Below are 20,157 nucleotides of genomic sequence, written 5' to 3'. Positions count from 1 at the left end.
ATGCACGGCATTTGCGCCATGAATTCAATATTTAAAGAAAAGATCTCGGCAAGTTATTCAAAAAACATTTGAGATCACTGCGCCCAGCCCGCATTGGAGGAATCCGTAAGCCTATCATGCGTTGCTAGGCTGCGCCCATGACGACACGGTGGCAGCTACTATAGCAACCGCGTATTTTGTACGTCGTGTACTTGTTACGTATTTCGGCGTTGTTAAGCTACTCGATGACGTCATGGCTGCTAATACCATAGCAACCTTGTGTAGTTAGTGGTAATTTGATTTTAAAATTAAGTGACATTTTGGAAATGTTTTGGGAATTTTTATGAAATTTTTATTTAACTTTTTCACACATTCTATACAAGTATCCTGACTGAACACTCACCAAGCAATCGGGTCGGTCTACGACGCACGTCATTTTATTACCATATATGGTCATGTTCTGATCTGACATGACGTCTTTCCTGACGTCACACATACCTCAGTACAAATCTGATGTCATCACGTTTCAGCCAATCAGCGCCTGACACGAGACAACCCCTTTTATGACCATAATAGACATCAATTTTTGCAGAGACATGCAACTTTTTCCAGACATGCAAACTTTTGAAGTGATATGCTGACTACTGCACTAACGACAGACCTTATGATGTCCCACCCACGTCGACATCGCACTTTTCCTCATTTCCATCCAGCAAGACATGTGACCGAACACCAAGGCACGTGACCGGAAGTTGAAAACGAAAACCAAAAGTTGGCTGGCGAAAATCTTGGAGTCATTTTACACACTTATTCTGCTCTAACTAATTAACTAATTAAACTACACTGACCGTTCTTAATTCTGGTGCGCATTTTTGATGTCTTATCCGATGACATCATTCCTGGAATGCGGACCAGTACTGGACACACTAAAACTGCCGACATATGTCCTGAAAGCGGACGCATTGAAAATAACACCGACGCATTAGAAGAAACTGCAATTGCCTTAGCCCTCTTGATGTTTAATGTATATGACATAATACTCAGTGATTCGCAGTCTGCATATAGGAATTACCAACGGGGAAGCATTTAAAGCATAGCACTTTAAATCCTTAAATACAGAGCGCCACCTCCCAGACGATTACATCCTATGGACTCCGGGACACACTCACCTGCAAGGAAATGCGGCCGTCAACGCCTCAGCTCAAGGATACGATAACCGAGAATCACTTCCAGAGGGATTTCGGAGAACTCAGGATGCACCCAGGAAGTATACTGATATCCTCCTGCCTTAGAGACTTGACAGAACAAAATATTTCTCACCTCACCCGAAACTAACTAGAGACGAAGCAGTCACCCTTCGAAAAGTAAAAACCAACAGTCATCTCCACGGAACCTTATTATAAAGGATACTGCCCACCACCTACAAATGTGCATTCACATTTTATGAAGTGGTAAACACCCTAAAACATAAGATGTGGGGAGGCGAGCGACCACAGGGTACGATAACCACCAGGGATCTAACGGAAGAGCAGTGCGAGACCCACCTGTCAAGTCCCAGCCTGGATGACAAGCGTTGTTTCATCACCGGTCTAAAGACATGGCTCGGGTTCACGGCCGGCGCCTGAGCTGCAGAGGCTGCCCACCTGGGGCGAATATTTCCCGCTTCTCTTAATAAAAGTTTGTCTCTTCTCCGACTCACATTTTTCAGTTAGTGAGATTGTTTTCAGGCGCCGTTTTAATGGGACGCGCACAACAATAAAGTGTAACTTTTTTTTTACAAACTGAGTTTACTCATTTTAGGTGTATAATTAACCTCTATTATTCGTTTTTCACTTTGGCCACACCCTATATCCTTGTTTAAATCTATCGAATGGTAGCACCCACTACGCAGGCTCTTCTCTGTCGCGGAAACCACATTTCAATGATGAAGGATATAAAGGCACCTTGTGCTGTATGATGCTAGTGCCCGTTAAAGAGTCACAGGTGGCCAAAAGTTTTGGAGTTCATGAGTACGTAGTCTCATCATAGCGTAGGTCGCTTTTGGATGTTAAATATTGCGAAACAAACTACGGCGATATTTAGCAAATACAAAAAAAAACTGCAAGAAATATCGGGAAATTATTTAAAATCATAAGTGTACCACAGGCAGAGGGTATAAGCGATGCGGATCAGACCCATTTACAAGCGCTTGCTTCAAATCACAGAGTCGCCATGACATAATAATAATCACCGTCAGGCGGAGTGTACACACTGCTGGCGAAGACCTCTCCCATGGTCTTCTAATTAACGCGGTCCTGTGCTAGCTGCATCTTCTTGATCCCAGCAAACTTCTTAACCTCATCCGCCCACATAACGTTCTGCCGTCCCCTACTACACCTTCCTTCCTTAGCATCCAACTTGTTACCTTTCGCGACTACCAGTTATCCTCTCGTCGCACTACATGACATGCTCATGCCCATTTCGTCTTTATTTCCACTAGAATGTCATTAACTCAAGTTTTTTCTCTGACCCACAAAGCGTCCTATTATCGTCACGCCTATCATTTTTCGGTCCATAGCTCTCAGCGTTGTTCTCAGCTTGACTAGAACCCTTCCGTTCTCAGCTTCACTAGAACCTGTCATAAGTAGTCATATACTCGCCTACTATTTTCAGTGGTTCACTATTTATGGTGGACTGCTCTTTCTTCCCTAGGCTGTTTAAAATAACCTTAGTCTTCTGTATATGAATATTCAAGACTATTTTTAAATTTTTCCAGCCTAGGTCATCGGCTCTAGAAAACAAGTAGGGCTATGCATTTTCTCCCTAAGACTGGGTTCGCTGTTTCACAGACCCAGGTAGTAACAATAAAATGAAACCTTCGTACTCTTTATGCTAAACTCGTACTATTGTGATACCTTTCAGCTGTACTTTCTGAACCTATATTTATAAAACGTGGCTTTTAGGCACATTCAAGTTGTTAGTTTACTTTCAAATCAAGACCAAGTTTTACATGGGTAATTTTGAAACGTATACATAGCGCTAGTTAGGCTTTATTATAGTCAGCTACATTGTTAACCTGGCAAGTCTCTTATTAAATGTTTCAGGCGCCAGTCGCTGAATACTATGATGAAAGTATGAAATCGTCGCCAAACGGTGCACGTAATGAAAGTTGCATTGAGTGGCTCTGTTGTACAGAGTAGAGCGTTAGACACAATAAAATATATTTTGTACTGGTCTTGCGCTGGTTCATTTTACATGCCTATAATTTCGAAAACAAACACACGCAGCTATCTTATAACGAAACGCAGAATTGAAAAGGAAACGTTCAGCGTCTATAGGTGTCAAAGAGGTACAATTTTTATTCCATTAGTATTATAAATAAACAACCATGATTTCAAGGAGCATGAACCCTGATGATCCTTCAATAATATTAGCGTATCTATTAGCGTACGTAAGATGCAAACAATTTTCAACGCGTGGCTTTCCTTTTTCTTTCTGTTTAATCTCTAGTCATGCATGAAAATGCGTTTTAGCCCGACAGGTGTCGTTCCGTCTTTGTGTACCTGTACTGTGAAGCTAATCGTTGACGGTAGGAAATAACACGGTTTGTTCCTTACTAAAACAAAATGTTAAATTTGGCAGTGATCACCAAGCTGATGGCGTAGTACTATTCACGATAACGGCTTTACAAACACTTTCGATTTTCGCTTTTTGAGCGAAAGCTACACTGCGCTAGCTTTTCAAGCCGTCGGTATGGCAACGTAGCACCGTGCCCCGTCCTCCACTACGGCGTCTCTCATAGCCTGAGTTGCTTTGGGACGTTAAACCCCACAAACCAAACCCGTCACCCTTGCCCAGCAACTGTCACGTGGTATAGACCGAGAGCTGTGCCAGCAGTTGGAGGAAGAAAGAAGAAGAAGACAAAGAGGAAGGAGAAAAATAAAAGAAGACAGACAGATAACTCAATTGTTGGTAGAGGCGAACGACAACAGCAAGTTGCTAGGACCGAAGGTTAATTTTATTCCAACGTTGTGACGGCGGCATATTAAATCCTGGTGTCCGCAGAAACATTCGCTGTATTGCTACCCCCCCCCCCCCCCCTTCTAATTTTCTAATTTGTTCATTTGTTTTGCTATACTATGACATTCTGGTGCCGAAATCTTCTCTCTGTGCTGCCCTCGGAGAATAAAAGGGGACCCATTGGCTCGAGAGTAAGAAGCAACCCGGGGTCTTAAGCTTCTATTTAGAATAGCTGCGCGTTTTGCCTAATTAAGAGTGTGCGAGCTACTAGGTACTGATCCCAGCGCAGATCTCCCTCTACCCGCAATGTACCGCACTTGTAGATTATTTTACTCCAGTTAAAAGAGCACTCGGCATGAAAAGCAAGCCTGAGTATCATACTGGGCGCGAAGGTGCATTGTATGGCGGCCATCTATGAGCTCAACAGCTTCTGCAGCAGGAGACACAGGTTTGTTTGTTTTATTATTTAGGGAAATAGAAGCAGTTGGGGCCGTTAAGTTACTCTTTAAGAATAGCAATCCCTAATTAGAAAATCCTGAATTCCAAGTCACGTTCTCTAAATGGGAGGAATGAAAGCAGGGTTCAGAAGATCACTTGCTACTGACTTCTAGGAAGAACTTTTGAAAACTGCTCATTGACCCACGAAGCTGGGCACGCATCGAGCTTACAAAATAAGTAATTACGCGGATGTTCTCAGTTCCCGGCTATATGCCGGGAATTTTTCTTCCAAATGAAAACGCCCACACGGACTAAGAATATCCCGGGGAACGTGGTTTTTAACGCTTTCCCCTAATAATGTCTTTATTACTACCCAGAACCTACGTCTAAATTTCAGCCGCCTTCCTCTCCCCGGTTGCTGCCACTTGGATGGAAGATCGCTAAGTAGATAAATAGCATGAAACCCCTGTATGCACTCGCCTGTTAAAGATAAGCATATCTCAATAACATGCATACCCTGTGAGCACTCAGAACGCAAAATCTCTCTCTAAAACTCTGTATCTGTTGCACTATGAGGCTTTTTATGCACTGTTTTAGAAAGCGCTTGAGTTGTGAAATAGAATGTTTTTATTTTCAACGGTTCTGTGTTCTTGTACGACCAATATCATCCAACTGGCTGGACCTTTCTAGGTCTCCAAGACCATTAGACTTTGTCGTTTAACATTATTCAAATTTGGCAGTTTAATAGAGTTTTGTTTATACTCTTTATATTCCTGCTAAAATTTCTAGTCCCGTTGTGATGACTTCTCAACGTTTTATCTCCTAGGTAGTATTTTAGTATAGTCAACGGCGCTTAGCTTACCAGCTAGATTAAATCCGGTTTTACACAAAGCCCTCTTTGATTTGTCTTACTGCTCCCTCTGAGCTACAGTTATTTGTATATTTGCATATCATTCAGCATGAGGCTGGTTAAGAATAAATTCCTACCCCACCGCTCCGTTACCACTAGATATCAGTGGATAACCCTTCGAAGCGACCTTAACTTTAGAACTAGTGCTGCAGTATAGCTGGGGTCTTTTAATGGGTTTACGAGTGCCGTGTTACCCTGATATAGAACTGCTGTTTGGCCACTGATATTTTATTGCCAAGGTAATAGCTTATTCTATAGAGCAGAGCACATACAAGTGGAAAGGAGAGTGATGGTAACATATAGGAAGCGCAATGAGGGTGACATGAAGATAAAGTGTGGAATGTATTACCGTGGGTAGGGAAATAAGGGATACAAGGATGGAGGGGGGGGGGGGGGGTAAAAAAAAAGTAATGCAGGTTGGCCGCAAGGACTACCCAATCATTTCTACGTGTTGCGAGATAGGTGTCATCAAGCCCCAGGGGAAGGATTACCTAACGAAGGTTTCGAACGCTAATGTTAGGAGCTAAAGATACCGACTTGCAATACAAAGCGGCGCGAAGTTTAGACGCAGTTAAAAGATCAATAATTAAGAGATCAATAACACAACAAATCCTGCATATTTGTCGGCAACGCGTCCCACTAATGGTCTGCTTTCACCTCTCCCGAGGAACGCAATCCGCCACATAAGGATTGGGACTAATTAGCGTGGGGCATAAACCCCGCTGGGCCGCGTGCGTGCGTGGTCCTTCCCAAGCTGTGAACCCCTTTATGGCAGAGACAGGCGGCATATTTGTCCGGTTTGTCAATAAAATGCGTGTTTAGCATTGCTCCAGCTGCGCTGAAAGTCAGAGCTATGCCAGCCCAGTCGTTCGGATTCGTTATTTGCAATGCACACTCTGCATGCTCCACGGTGGACGCATGCAAATCTGTGCCACCGAGCTCTGTCCTACACATGAGGATTCTTCTCTCTTCCGACCGTCAACTCTGCCTGGCACTTGTATAGGCAACGTTTGCAAATTCGGTTTGCGGTGTTATACGTCTTAGGTTTACACCTGATTCCTGATTTCTTCAGAATCTTGCAGAAAGAGAGAGAGAGAGCGGATTTATTAAGTTCTTACCTTTTTTGTGGGGTCTTGGCGTTAACACTGGAGAAGGCGATACTGTTCCTTGAAAAGACTGCGTTGCTGTGTTTATTGGTCTCTTCCTACGTCCCGCCTGGCAACGACAGAATGCGAGTTAGGATTTGATGTTTAATGTGACAAGTGCTTCTAATTAATTTCAAGACAAACGGAGGCTTAAGCGTACCTACGTAAAAAATTATAGAGCCAAAAAGAGAAAAGAAGTGAAGAAGCATGAAAAGAACCTTGAATTCGTTAGGAGAAACAGAAATAATAGCTCATAATCCAGGACAGAATTTGGGAGGCAGCATCCCTGCAGGAAGATAGAACGTGAAACTTCAACTCCACTGTCCTGAAACGCCATCTGAGAACACAATTTTATGTTCCTCGGCTAAGCGGCTAAACTCGGGGCAGCTAAAATTAAAACTAATTTAAAGGTCGTATAAGCGGACACAGAAAAAAGCATGAATTATAAAGCGGGAGTGAGTCAGAATTGAAACTGAGGCGCATTCGTATTTCCCAGATTGCTGTCACGTCAATTTTTCGTATTTTTTTTAAACAATTATCACTAGATTTCCTGTTCCTATCTACTGTATTGACCGTTTTGTTTGTTTGTTTTTATCTACATACATGCAATTAGCTTGCAAACTAGAGCCACGTTGTGGCGAAAAAGCAAATGACGTCCTTACATTTCACGAATTGCCCTTTAGGAAATCCAGAGGAGTTCTTTTACTCACGTATGAGCAACCATGATGCGTGTGCGGTTCGTTAAATCTTGCGTTCGCGACCTATTCAGAGAACGAGTTTTGTGGTTATTAGAGACCTGGGAGCTTTCATGGGGCTGACTGCTTCGCTTCACAGAACTCTCTACCGTCGGTCCGATAAACGGTTGGTTGGCCCTGCGAGTTCTGGAAGGGGTGATTAGGGCTACATTTTTCGAGTATTCCCAGCAGGCTGTGACGTCTCGCTGTCATGCGTATTCTGGGTACTAATTGGGAATTGGCGTTGACTTGTCGTTAGCTGGCTAATTCAGAGGCCTTGCTGTACGCGCCCCGTACACTGTGCAGTGCGGACGACCTAATGGACCATTTTGTGCTGTAGCGTCTTGTATACGTGTCTGGAATCCCTAAGTACGTGTTGTAAATATCTCTAGGTTTACAGACATTGCAAAACATTCTAAATTCAATACTGCTCGAGTGTTTCATTACATCCATTTTGAAAATGCAGTGCCTAGTTTTTGCCATTCGGATGTTTTAAAACAGCGTGACGCCATCGGTTAAGGGAATATAGAGCAATAGAGGAGCGCAAATGCGCATGCGCAGGACCTTATCTGTCCTTTCGTCCTTGGGTGACAGGGCGACGTTAACAGAAAACTCTTGAAATAGCTTGGCTACTAAGCAGTTAATAGTGTTACCGGGAAACGCGAGACCAAAGTGATGTGCTCACTGACAAAGACGACGATCAAGGAACGCAGGCACGACGAAGCGCTGAAAAAGAGAACGACGCTGAGAGAGCGGATTCTGCACGGCTACCGAAGTCTTGCGTCCAGTTCAGCCCATCGCAGTGCCGTCACATTAAGTACATCCCCGTAACATCTTGGTGGAGGTCGCGGGTTCGACACAATCTGACGCTGGATCTCCGCAGTGGCCGTCACATCGGAACCGTTACGATGACAACCGACGCGGCTCCATCAACCTCCGCAACTCCAACTGTCGTCGTAGCCCACCCCCGTGACCCTGGCACATTCTGCGGTACAGATGAGGTAGACGTCGAGGACTGGCTTTCGCTTTATGAGCGTGTTAGCCAGCACAACAGGTGGGACGCCACGCTGATGCTGGCCAATGTCATCTTCTACCTTACCGGAACGGCACGCGTGTGGTTCGAAACACACGAAGCAGATATACCCTCTTGGGATGTTTGCAAACAAAAACTCCGTGACCTGTTCGGAAAACCGGTTGGCCGTCAACTCGCCGCCAAGAGGGACCTCGCCACACGTGCCCAGACATCTACCGAGCCTTATATTACGTATATACAAGACGTTCTGGCCCTCTGCAGAAAAGTCGACAAAGACATGACAGAACCTGATAAGGTGGGGCACATCCTCAAAGGCATAGCCGACGATGCCTTCAATCTTCTACTCTGTCGGGACTGCTCTACGGTTGACTCCGTTCTGCAAGTTTGTCGACATTTCGAGCAGGCCAAACACAAACGCATTGCACATCGCTTCAATCGGCTCCCCAACACTGCCCCTAGCTCCACGTGCGAGGATCTGCCGACCCTAAGGCAGCCTTCCAACACTGAAAATGTGACCCGCATCGTGCGTCGTGAACTGGAAGCGCTCGCTCCTGCTGCATCCAACCCGCCCTCTTCGGACAGTAACCTAGCGACGATATCCCTCATTCAAGCCGTCGTTCGTCAAGAGGTTGCTAACTTGGGCGTCCCCTATAGCCACAACGTGGAACCCCCCAGTTCGAGCCCCGTCCCTCCCATGGTCGCCCACGCTGCGCCCCGCAACACCTACACGCCACGCTACCGATACCGCAATCCTGAGGAGTGGCGCACCCCTGACGACAGGCCGATCTGTTTCACGTGCTCACGTGTTGGCCACATCTCTCGCTACTGCCGCAGCCGCTGGACATCACCACCTCGACGTTTCCCTTACGTTGACCGCTACTCCGATTACGGTCACCGCCGTTTCACGCCTCGTTATGAGCCGCCCCGCACCGATAACACTCCGCCTCCTCCTGTGTCCAGTCGCTCTCCTTCGCCGCCAGCCCGCCGTTCCCGTTCACCTCTTCCTAACCGCAGTTCCTCGCCGTCCTCTGCCGGCCGCTTCACGGGAAACTAGCCGATGCAGCTCCCGGAGGTGACGCTGCATTGGTACCCCGACCTGAAAATCCTCTGCCCATTTCTTCGCCCTGTAACCTCCTCTCCCTGCTCGTGGATGGTGTTCCCGTCTCTGCCCTCATTGACACTGGTGCCCAAGTCTCGATCATGAGCTCATCATTTTGCCGCCGCCTCAAGAAAGTACAGACCCCCGCCGCTTCGCCCACCGTTCGTGTTGCCGATGGCAGTACTGCTGCCGTCACTGGGCTGTGCACTGCCCGAGTCACCCTTGCCGGTCATCACATCCCTGTTTTGTTCACCGTCCTCAACCAGTGCCCTCACAATGTGATCCTCGGCCTTGACTTTTTAACGGCCCACTCTGCCCTTATCGACTGTTCCAGCGGCCTTCTTCGTTTGGACTTACCTGTCTGCTCAGAACATCCTCCATCTACACCCCGCCTTCGCTCCATCGAGTTCGCTCGCCTGCCCCCAGACTCTGCTGTTTACCTACCTCTGTCCCCTTTCCCGCCTGTGCCTGACGGTGACTACGTTGCTTGCCCTATCACTGAGGTCTTTCTTGACCGCAACGTCGTTCTTCCTCATCTCATCGTACGCGTTACACAGAACAACACCTACCTTCCTATCCTGAACTTCAGTCTGTCACCCCAAGTTCTCCCCGAAGGAATATCCCTTGCTACCTTGTCTCCTCTTACAGACTGCACCATTTGTGCACTCACTCCTGGCCCACATTCAAGCGTCCTTCCAACACCCGTACTCCCCACCACAATTACCGACCCTATTTCCGCAATGATTGCCTCTGACCTCAGCCCCGAACACGCTCAGGACCTGCACAACCTTTTGTTATCCTTCTCCGACATTTTTGACTTTGCTGCCGGTTCTCTGGGCCAAACATCAGTTGTGACTCACCGCATTGACACCGGCGATTCAAAACCTGTACATCGGAGGCCTTATCGTGTGTCCATTTCTGAGCGCCAAGTCATCCAGCAGGAGGTCGACAAGATGTTGGCCAACGATATCATCGAACCTTCGAACAGCCCCTGGGCTTCTCCTGTCGTGCTCGTTAGAAAAAAAGACAACAGTTGGCGCTTTTGCGTCGACTATCGACATCTGAACACGATTACAAGGAAAGATGTTTACCCGCTGCCGCGAATAGACGATGCCTTGGACTGTTTACATGGAGCCCGCTACTTTTCCTCTATCGACCTTCGTAGCGGCTACTGGCAGATTTCTGTTGACGAACAAGACCGCGAGAAGACAGCTTTTGTCACACCCGATGGTCTTTACCAATTTAAGGTTATGCCTTTCGGACTTTGCAACGCCCCTGCTACGTTTGAACGAATGATGGACTCCTTACTCCGCGGCTTCAAATGGACGACTTGTCTATGTTACTTGGATGACGTCATTGTCTTCTCGCCCTCGTTCGAAAGCCATCTTCGTCGCCTTTCTTCCATCTTGGCACTTTTCCGCCGTGCCGGACTTCAACTGAACTCAAAGAAGTGCAGTTTTGGTCGCCGCGAACTTAAAGTGCTTGGCCATTTGGTGAATTCCACCGGCGTGCAACCCGATCCTGACAAAATTCGTGCTGTCAGTGCTTTTCCATCTCCCCGTTCACCCCGTGATGTCCGCAGCTTTATAGGACTGTGCTCTTATTTTCGCCGGTTCGTCCCAAACTTTGCCGCTATTGCTCGTCCTCTCACCAATCTCCTGAAGAAAGGCGTTCCTTTCTCATGGGGACCAGAGCAGGCTAACGCATTCTCCACCCTCATCGCTGTTCTCACCAATCCTCCTGTGTTGGCCCATTTCGACCCGTCTGCCCCAACGGAACTTCGCACCGACGCCAGTGGCCACGGGATTGGTGCCATTCTTGCACAGCGACAACGCGGCCAACACTGCGTGATTGCCTACGCCAGTCGTCTCCTGTCATCAGCGGAACAGAACTATTCGATTACGGAACGGGAGTGCCTGGCTCTCGTCTGGGCCATTGGAAAATTCAGACCCTACTTGTTTGGCCGACCATTCACTGTAATTACCGATCACCACGCCCTATGTTGGCTCTCTTCCCTCAAGGATCCTGCTGGCCGCCTCGGCCGCTGGGCACTGCGCTTGCAGGAGTATACCTTTTCCGTTCTGTACAAATCAGGCCGGCTCCACCAGGATGCAGACTGTCTGTCCCGTTATCCCGTCGATCCCCCTTCCTCTACTGACCACGAGTCGGACCCCTGTGTGTTCTCTATATCGGACTTTTCTCACATAGCCGACGAACAGCGCTTGGACCCAACCCTCAGTTCTCTTATCGACCGCCTCCGCACACACAGCCGTGACTCTTCCCTCGCCCTGTTCTTCCTTCATGGGAATACGCTATACCGCCGCAACATGCGACCTGATGGTGCTGAGCACTTGCTCGTCGTTCCCCAGCACCTACGCTCTGCCGTTCTAGAACAAATGCACGACGCCCCTACAGCTGGTCATCTTGGCCTCTCACGCACATACGATCGCGTGCGCCGGCGTTTCTTCTGGCCTGGACTCTACCGCTCTGTCCAACGTTATGTAGCCGCTTGCGACCTCTGTCAACGCCGGAAGAAACCCCCTGTGCTGCCACCTGGACACCTGCAGCCGATTGCTATCCCGACTGAGCCATTTTCTCGTGTTGGCCTTGACCTCCTAGGGCCCTTCCCCGAGTCCTTATCAGGAAACAAATGGATCGCTGTGGCCACCGATTACGCCACGCGGTACGTGATCACTCGCGCCATTCCAACCAGCTGCGCCACAGACGTTGCTGACTTCCTTTTGTACGACGTCATACTACACCATGGTGCTCCCCGTCAACTACTTACCGACCGTGGCCGCTGTTTCCTTTCCCGAGTTGTTGAGGAAATACTTCGTTCTTGCTCCGTTCGGCACAAGTTCACCACTGCGTACCACCCTCAGACGAACGGCCTTACGGAGCGTATTAACCGCACACTCACCGACATGCTCGCAATGTACGTATCCGACAGTCATCGCGACTGGGATATTAGTCTGCCATTTGTCACCTTTGCATATAACTCTTCGCGTCATGACACTGCTGGGTACTCTCCATTCTATCTTCTCTTTGGACGAGACCCCTTACTGCCCTTTGACACTTTGCTTCCCGCCGCTGGCCCCGTCACCACCTATGCCCGCGATACCATCGCCCGAGCCGACGCTGCTCGCCAGATTGCTCGTCACAACCTCACCGTCTCTCAAGAAGCTCAAAAACGCCGCTACGACGCTCACCACCGCGATGTGCACTATCCTCCCGGATCTCTGGTGTTGCTCTGGCTTCCGTGCCGTCGTGTGGGGTTGTGTCAGAAACTTCTGCCCCACTACACGGGTCCTTACCGTGTACTACGCCCTGTGACCGACGTGACCTATGAGATTGCACCGCTCCACCCAAAGTCACCGACTGCTAAACCCACTTCCGAAATTGTACATGTCGCCCGCCTCAAGCCATATTACTCCCCCTCCACACCGCACGACTAATACGCACCGGGACGGTGCTTTTTGCCGAGGGGGGTAGTGTTACCGGGAAACGCGAGACCAAAGTGATGTGCTCACTGACAAAGACGACGATCAAGGAACGCAGGCACGACGAAGCGCTGAAAAAGAGAACGACGCTGAGAGAGCGGATTCTGCACGGCTACCGAAGTCTTGCGTCCAGTTCAGCCCATCGCAGTGCCGTCACATTAAGTACATCCCCGTAACAATAGGGTCGGGCAAAATGGCGGTGTCCGGCTAAGTTGTCGTCGATCTCCTCACCGCCAATTCGTCGTTGCCGCTCCACTGTGACTTGCGGTCACTGCAAACGAATGGTGAATGAAGCTGTTTCTTTGTCTCATGGTTCCCGCACCACTCAATTCTACCGAAAAATACGCCCTGATTATAGATAGCTTGCTTACAACTACTAGGATAGGCGTATAAGCGCTGTATCGACGGCAGGGAGAGAAAATGCCACAGAGCGCGGGATATTCAAATTGACAAAGGACAGAGGAAAGGGAAGGGAAGCCGACACAGCGTTCGGGTAGTCTTCGCTTCCATCTGTAATGTGGATGAATCCATAATGTGGATTCAGCTGTTCTTTTATGCGTCTAAGGCGAAAAAGGCTTTCTTGCCTCATGCTTCGTGTGACCAGAAAGAGTGACCAGAAATACGTCAGACACTGTAATCATGACTATGACTAACCATGGCTATTGTTATTGAAATCATAATTATTATGATTACTTAGAAATAGTCATCGTTAGTGATAGCTGTAGTTAGGTACGGTTAGTCATATTTATAATTAGTTATGTTTAGTCATATTCATGGTCCGAGTGTCTGAAGTCATTAAAGCTCAATGCATATGGCACCACTGTAGACATGCCCAGACATATCTCAACACGACAGGTACTGGCGCAGTTACGTGCACAACACAAGTCATTAAAAGTGCCGACACAAGCGCATAACCACAATGCTGTCGCATTGCCGAACATGAGGAGGCTTAAATGCTCCTCCCCCCCTCCCGGAAATGTTTCTGGAGAGAACAAAGAGGAAGGCAGTCAGGTATATACCAGGTATTCCTGCTGCATGCTTTTCACTTGTGAAGGAAAAGTAAAAACAAATAATGGCATTGAGAGAACAGTGCCAGTGGCAACTGAATTTTCATAAGACACAAGAAGTAGTACATAACGCTCATGTATTTCACACGTTGGTATGAAAGTGAAACGGTGCGGAAAGCGGTCGATGTAGCTTCATTCAGACAAGGAACAGATTCTCCCTAATATGCAATATTTTATTCGCCACACCTGGGAGTTTCAAGTCTCATCAACGCGTTTTAAACCTTCTAAGTTGCGGGTTTCGAAAGCGTAGCGTTGCCAACAGCGTGCCTTTGGGTACCTTTCTGCTAATGTGAATGGGGTCTTCTAAAAACCGTTATTTGCGGCGTGTCTTTTAGCCTCCGCTCTTCAAACATCTTAGCTGTTGTTCCAGCTACCCAGTGCCATCCTGCAGCTTATCCTGTCCATTTGTGGTACAACTCAGGGCGAGAGCAGCTTTATCCTAATTCCTTGGGCAAACACACAAAGACTTGTTCTGTGGCTAGCAACTGCTTCTGCCACTCCCCTAGCACGGCGGCCTCCTTTTGAGGCTACCGGCATTTTTAAAGCTCGTGTGATGCATCACTACCGCACGTGGCGTGTGGCATCCAAACATGCGACGCTGCTGTTCTAAATCCTTTAGCGCCAGTGTATACTGAAGTGGCGGCATCCCTTTGAGCTCCTGCTTCCTGTACAGCCCGTATCTCGACTAAAAGCGTGCTTGAAATCGAGAACAGGCTTGCAGAAACGCGGTGAAAATAAATGCTGTTTTGAAGTGCAGTATAATATTTTGTTCAACTTGGTACTTTTTATGTTCGATTCGACGCTTAACAGTGGCTTAAGATATGTAAATGTTTTGTTCTAACAGGTTGAGAAAATTTCATTGAGTTTTGTATCTCTCTTTACATCTGAACATAAATGCCTGGTTGCAACTACAAAGAACAGGTAAATATTTCCAGGTCTGGCTTTCCGGGTCCCCTTTTAATTGGGAATAAACCTTGAAATATCGTAATACCTTTTTATTCGCATGCTGATGAAAATGGTTAAAGACCACGGAGCTTAGAAAATATGGCTTGAAATACTTTGTGCGGTTGCAATCAGTAGTTAAGTCCACCTTAAGAAACCAATAACTTGCGTTGTTTAGAATTACTGCTGGGGTTAACTACGTACTATTGTAAGTTACTTTTGAGCACATATTAAAATAAATGCTTTAATCTTCCGATTGGTAGCGGAGTTCTGCTCTTGCAGTTTGTCCAGCGGTTACAATGATTTGGAAGACTGCCATAAATAACCAATGGGACACGTTTTCAAATTATTTCGATGTAATTGTAGGATATTCTAGATACATTTATAAACATATTGAGAAAAATACACTTACGCTTCGATATGTAGTAAAATGTTTAGTTTGAAGTTTTGCCTGGCGATTGTAATAAAGCCTTCTATAAACAAATGGCGTACAGGTTAGAAAATAAAAAGACTTAAAGCTATCGGCTAGTCTATAGAGGATGGGGGAATATATTGGTTGCTGCCGTGGTGGTAATAAAATGAGTGAACAATATACGTTAAAATATATTCTATGATTATATTCTTAAATTTTTCTCACGGATATTTCCGACACAAATCTGAGCACCAATCAGACTACTCTGCATGCAAAACGAGTATTGTGTGTTTTTTTTCTTGTAACACAAAGCCTTTACTACCCTCGTCGATGTAGTATAGCGCGTAGCAGAATGCTTTCATAGTTATCTCTGTAGGACAGCCAACATATACGAACGCCACGGCGCTTTTATTTCCTGAAAATTACGCTTTTCTGTAAAATAAATACTTATCCTTGCAGCTGTTTTAGTACGGCGTACCGATGCCCTCCAGGGATAGAAACAAATTAAGAATAATAAAAGTTCACAATTTATTTTCTCGCCCCAATAAATTATAATATTTAAAGAGCTCCTAGAGATACTTCATTTTCTTAACATTATGCAGAGTTATACGCATAATTACTACTGGGCAATTATATTACAGCCTTTAGCACTATGGCGGTTAAAGAGCGGTAAAATTTATTTTAACGAAAAATAAACGCAGTATTACTCCTATATACGTCTGGTTTACTGATGCCATTCAGGTTAAACTAAAGACCAGAGTTGAGCGATGTTGCCCAGTGTATAGCTTTTAAAGATTATAATGCTTGAAACCCCTCAAATAGCTTGCTATTTAGTTCTTCAATGTTTGCGGCTAAAATTGTGAAGGAGTGCTGAAATGGTTTCATTTTTTGTGACTGTGATAAGGCGTGTTTAACACAACAATGATACATTATTTGAGTGTATAAACAAATATTTTAATGCTAAATCCCGCAACAATGGGCCAGCAAAACCTTTTCTGTATCAGTCGCACTTAGTACCTCTGGGTAATACTTCTTGTACAACACAATGTTCATTTCCGCGCCTACTTTGTTCTGTATTCGCTGGCTGTTCACTTCGCTCATTATCATCCTCCTAAGTATTTACTTGATGGTGTTTCTTATGCAAAACAATCCGCAGTTTGAAATAGAACAAGTGCATTCTTTCTCAAAAACTGAGAGACTATGGAGTTCTGTTCGGAGCCGCACGCTGAGGCTCGTAATATATTCCCAGTTTTATATTATATCCTTGTTACATGACCGCTCTCAACGGCATTTCAGTTGGCGGTCAGTTGAACTCAACAGCAGTAGGTGATATTACACGACAGCGCCAACAGCAGCTGAAATCTCAACTACAGTTCAGTTCAACTGAGGTGGGGGGGTAGCAATTGAACCGGTAAAATAGCTGTGGGTAGATGCGCCACATCAGCTGAGTCGGCAGCATTTCCAATCGCTTCTCAAGTCAACCGGAAGGTAATTGTCCTAGATATTACATGTCCCAGCCTGAAGCGCTAACTATGCAAACGAGGGTCAAAACGCAAGCGCGTAAAGCGGCATCGAAAAAACGAAAACTAAAAGACGGAATCAGAAGTGCTTCAAATGAATTGAAATGGCACTGTGTCGAGTTCAGTTGTAACGTATGGTAAAGAGAAAAGGTGCGCACAAATGGGCAATTAAATAATATAAATCATACAAATATACAAATAATATAAATCATACAAGTTTTTTAAGATGAAAAGAAAATACGTTTTTAATCATAAATTGCTTGCACGTGGCGGCACCCCATGATTCAGAGACTGAACCGAGTTTCGCGATGTGTTCCTAGTAACAGCAGCGGAGCTGAACGGTAGTTTAATTGAATGGAAGTTGGAACTGACCATTTAACACGGGTAATATAAATCTCTCAAAGGTAAGTATATATTTTAGCTTACCTTCTCAGACTGAAAGGAATTCCATTGCTAAAGAGAGCCATTGCAAGGATTAGAAGCAGGTCCGTTGGGCTCTAAGCGTTTCATGAAGACTACATGTGTGTAAAAAATAAGACATATGTCTAATATGTAGCTAAGAAGAACGCACGAAATTTCAGGAAGAAGTTTTTGAAACAAACCTAGATGCAGAAATATTAACCTACATGAAGGGGACTATTTTAACAGGATATTAATCCCAGCACATGCATAAAAGAATACGCAATTTAAATGGCCTTGCAGCTACGTTAGTCTAAAAAGTGTTTTCGTTCCTTATCAAGCAAGGTTTAAAATCAATAAAACACTTCCTTGACCGAAAAGGTGGAACCCAAACTCGTAAAATTCGTGTCATCAGAGTTATTTCTCGTGCTTCTGTTGCAAATTTTATCATGTCATAAGTACGGACGAGAGCGCAGCTATCAAGTTCACCTGACGTAAAACCTCGTGCAAAAATAGAACGTTTAGGCAAAGCAACATTTTGTTTTCCGAAAGCAGACGACATTTCCTAGCGCACGGTGACACTGATTACCTAAAGTGGTTTCGCCTGTCGGCGTTCGTTGTAGTTGACCTGGAATTACATTTCAGGCTCCCTCAAGGGCGCACAAACACTCTCTAGCGCACATCGCCGCATGCCGCGCCAGTAAAATGCAGGTACAGCCAAAAACGTGAGCGAGGCCGCTAAAAGTTGTTTTCAAGTTGTCGCTGGCAGGCCAGAAAATGAAGCGGACGTAGACTCCCGCACTAACGCCCCACTCCAGTCCCCTGAAGGGCATACACAGTGTCTTGCCTCGTCGAGGAAAGGCACGTCCGTTCGTACTATGCACTACGCCGTTCGTAAAATGCAATTTGTAAATTGGCCTTCAAAACAAACCCCGGTTTTCACTACATGTTTAACCCCTAAAGATAGGACATGCAGGAATGTTAGCGCGTGCGAAGAGCCGGAAGAGGCACTAAGCTCTACTGTTTGTTTTTTATTTAAAATTTGATTTCCAACGAGTTCTACCAACGTTCTATCCAGGTATTTAAACAAACGTCTGTGGTTGGCTATTCCTGCCGTGAGGTGGTTTAGTTTGTTTTCGCATGGGGCGTTCTCTTTCAGCCGGATGCAAGGTATTCCATGGTCATGTGCGTGTACAACACAAATGTTTAATGGCATATAATTCAGAAAGCAGAGCACTGCTTCCTTTCTCATGGTGAAGTTAGCGCAATAAACGAGTACTAAGGTAGGACATACACAATATGAGCGCTTTCATCCATCACCACGGCACCCCGTCCACTCGCCTCGTGTTTCTATAAGGGCGCTTCAGAAGAATAGTTTATCATTTCGCAAATTTCGGCTGCATAGTAGCCATCACAATGTACACAGGCGCATTCTGGCTTTCCAATTACGCGGTCTCTCTTGATGCTGACACATTGCAGGTAGCTTTACTCCACACCTGTAAATTCCTTCTTACTCTGTTTTGTAGCATCCCTGGCGAACGAAAGCATGTGCAGTACGAACTTCGGGTTTCAACCTTCTCATCACAATAACTGGCCAGAGTTAAACTTTTGAAGAGCAATACACGAATGGAAAGTGTGAAAGTAACAGCACAAAACTGCGTCGAACTATACTCTCACGTAGTGCAATTATTGCTTTCTGGAACACGTTTCTTAAGTTTCGCGTGTGCTTGTTGCCACACGTTTTACATGGGACTAATAAGCAAGTTGTAGATTTTATCCCGCACAGAATGAAAGTGGAAGAACGAATGACATACAAGATGGCACGAATGTTGCGGCGCAGAATGATCAACAGAAAGTAATACTTATGAACATGAAAAAGCAGTCTACTTGCCGTCACGCATCGCACTTTCTTCAGGAATCGTCCAGCTGAGGTTTAACACTACGGTAGAACGTAAATTCATTTTGACACAGAAGGCCGTAATGAGATGAGAAGACACCTATGAAGTGGTTCACTCGGCATTGTCCCAATAGATCGGGTCTCAGCATTCGCTAAAGGATGCTGCGTGGCGTCTGAAGGTAATGACATCATCAAAGTAATTAATGGCGGCACTGCTTCCCTTCACATTTCAGTTAGTATTTCCTTCTTCTTAGGGATTTGTGGCATAAATATGGGTGTTGACACCAGCCGTAATGGGATAAATATTTATAATAGGGACCAGAAAAAGCCTACCGGATATGTATAAGGGTTTCGCTCAAGAAACAAGATGTCTGGGCCAAGGTTAGGGGCACGTGTCATTCATTGTGTTCGTCCAGAAATTAGGTCCCCTGAGCTGCGAAGCTATACTTTCTGAGTTACTGCGCAATTTATCCCGTTAGTTTTAAAAGTATATCCTTCTTTCTTTGAAATTTTCAATATCTTCCCTGTTGAGAACATTTGTATACTCAGGCTCATCTATCCTATAATTAGGAGTTTTGTCGAAATAACTGAATTGAATGAACCCTTTGAGGCGGGCTATGTTTACTTACCAGCATGTGACCGCTGTGGGGTCAGATGCCCAAACAGATGACCACAGAATAAGTGCAAAGTGAGAGCTCTAAATAAAAGGCATGTTTCAGTCACCCCTGAAAAATGATTTATTGTTATTATAACCTTTCTTTTTTTTTAATACGAGTTACATTTTGAATAATTTAGAAAATAAAATTAGACTATCAAAAAAAAATAATAACGAGCCAAACTTTACTCAGTAAGTTGCACATTTGCACTTTACGGTGCCCGCTTATACGTCTCTATCCACATCGTCATATGGAAAAAGGAAACACGAATGATGCGCACAGCAACACAAAACTGCACAAAAATTTATAAAATTGATCAAGCATTTCATGTTCTTTTAACTAGTCATAATATATTACTACTATGTATGTTGAGTACAGTGCATAAAACTAAAAAAATGACACTCAGAATAATTGGACATTGTGCGCT

At 45.6% G+C, this 20,157-nt stretch overlaps 1 long non-coding RNA gene across 1 annotated transcript in view; it reads right to left on the bottom strand.

Annotated features, from left to right (window-relative positions):
- Window positions 1-1,522: 1,522 nt before the first annotated feature.
- Window positions 1,523-20,157, bottom strand: part of LOC146198771 (uncharacterized) — a 112,288-nt gene continuing 93,653 nt past the window's right edge. Inside the window, exons 2-3 of the long non-coding RNA XR_014704726.1 lie at window positions 6,445-6,541; window positions 1,523-1,622 (exon numbers count right to left, since the gene is read on the bottom strand). This is a non-coding gene — a long non-coding RNA (uncharacterized LOC146198771). The remainder of the gene's footprint in view (window positions 1,623-6,444; window positions 6,542-20,157) is intronic.

Source organism: Amblyomma maculatum, chromosome 2 (assembly GCF_055883805.1).
Source record: "Amblyomma maculatum isolate TAMU_Amacu chromosome 2, ASM5588380v1, whole genome shotgun sequence".
Classification (NCBI taxonomy): domain Eukaryota; kingdom Metazoa; phylum Arthropoda; class Arachnida; order Ixodida; family Ixodidae; genus Amblyomma; species Amblyomma maculatum.
The sequence above is the reverse complement of the archived record's forward strand: the minus strand, read 5'-3'. Positions and strand labels throughout refer to the sequence as shown.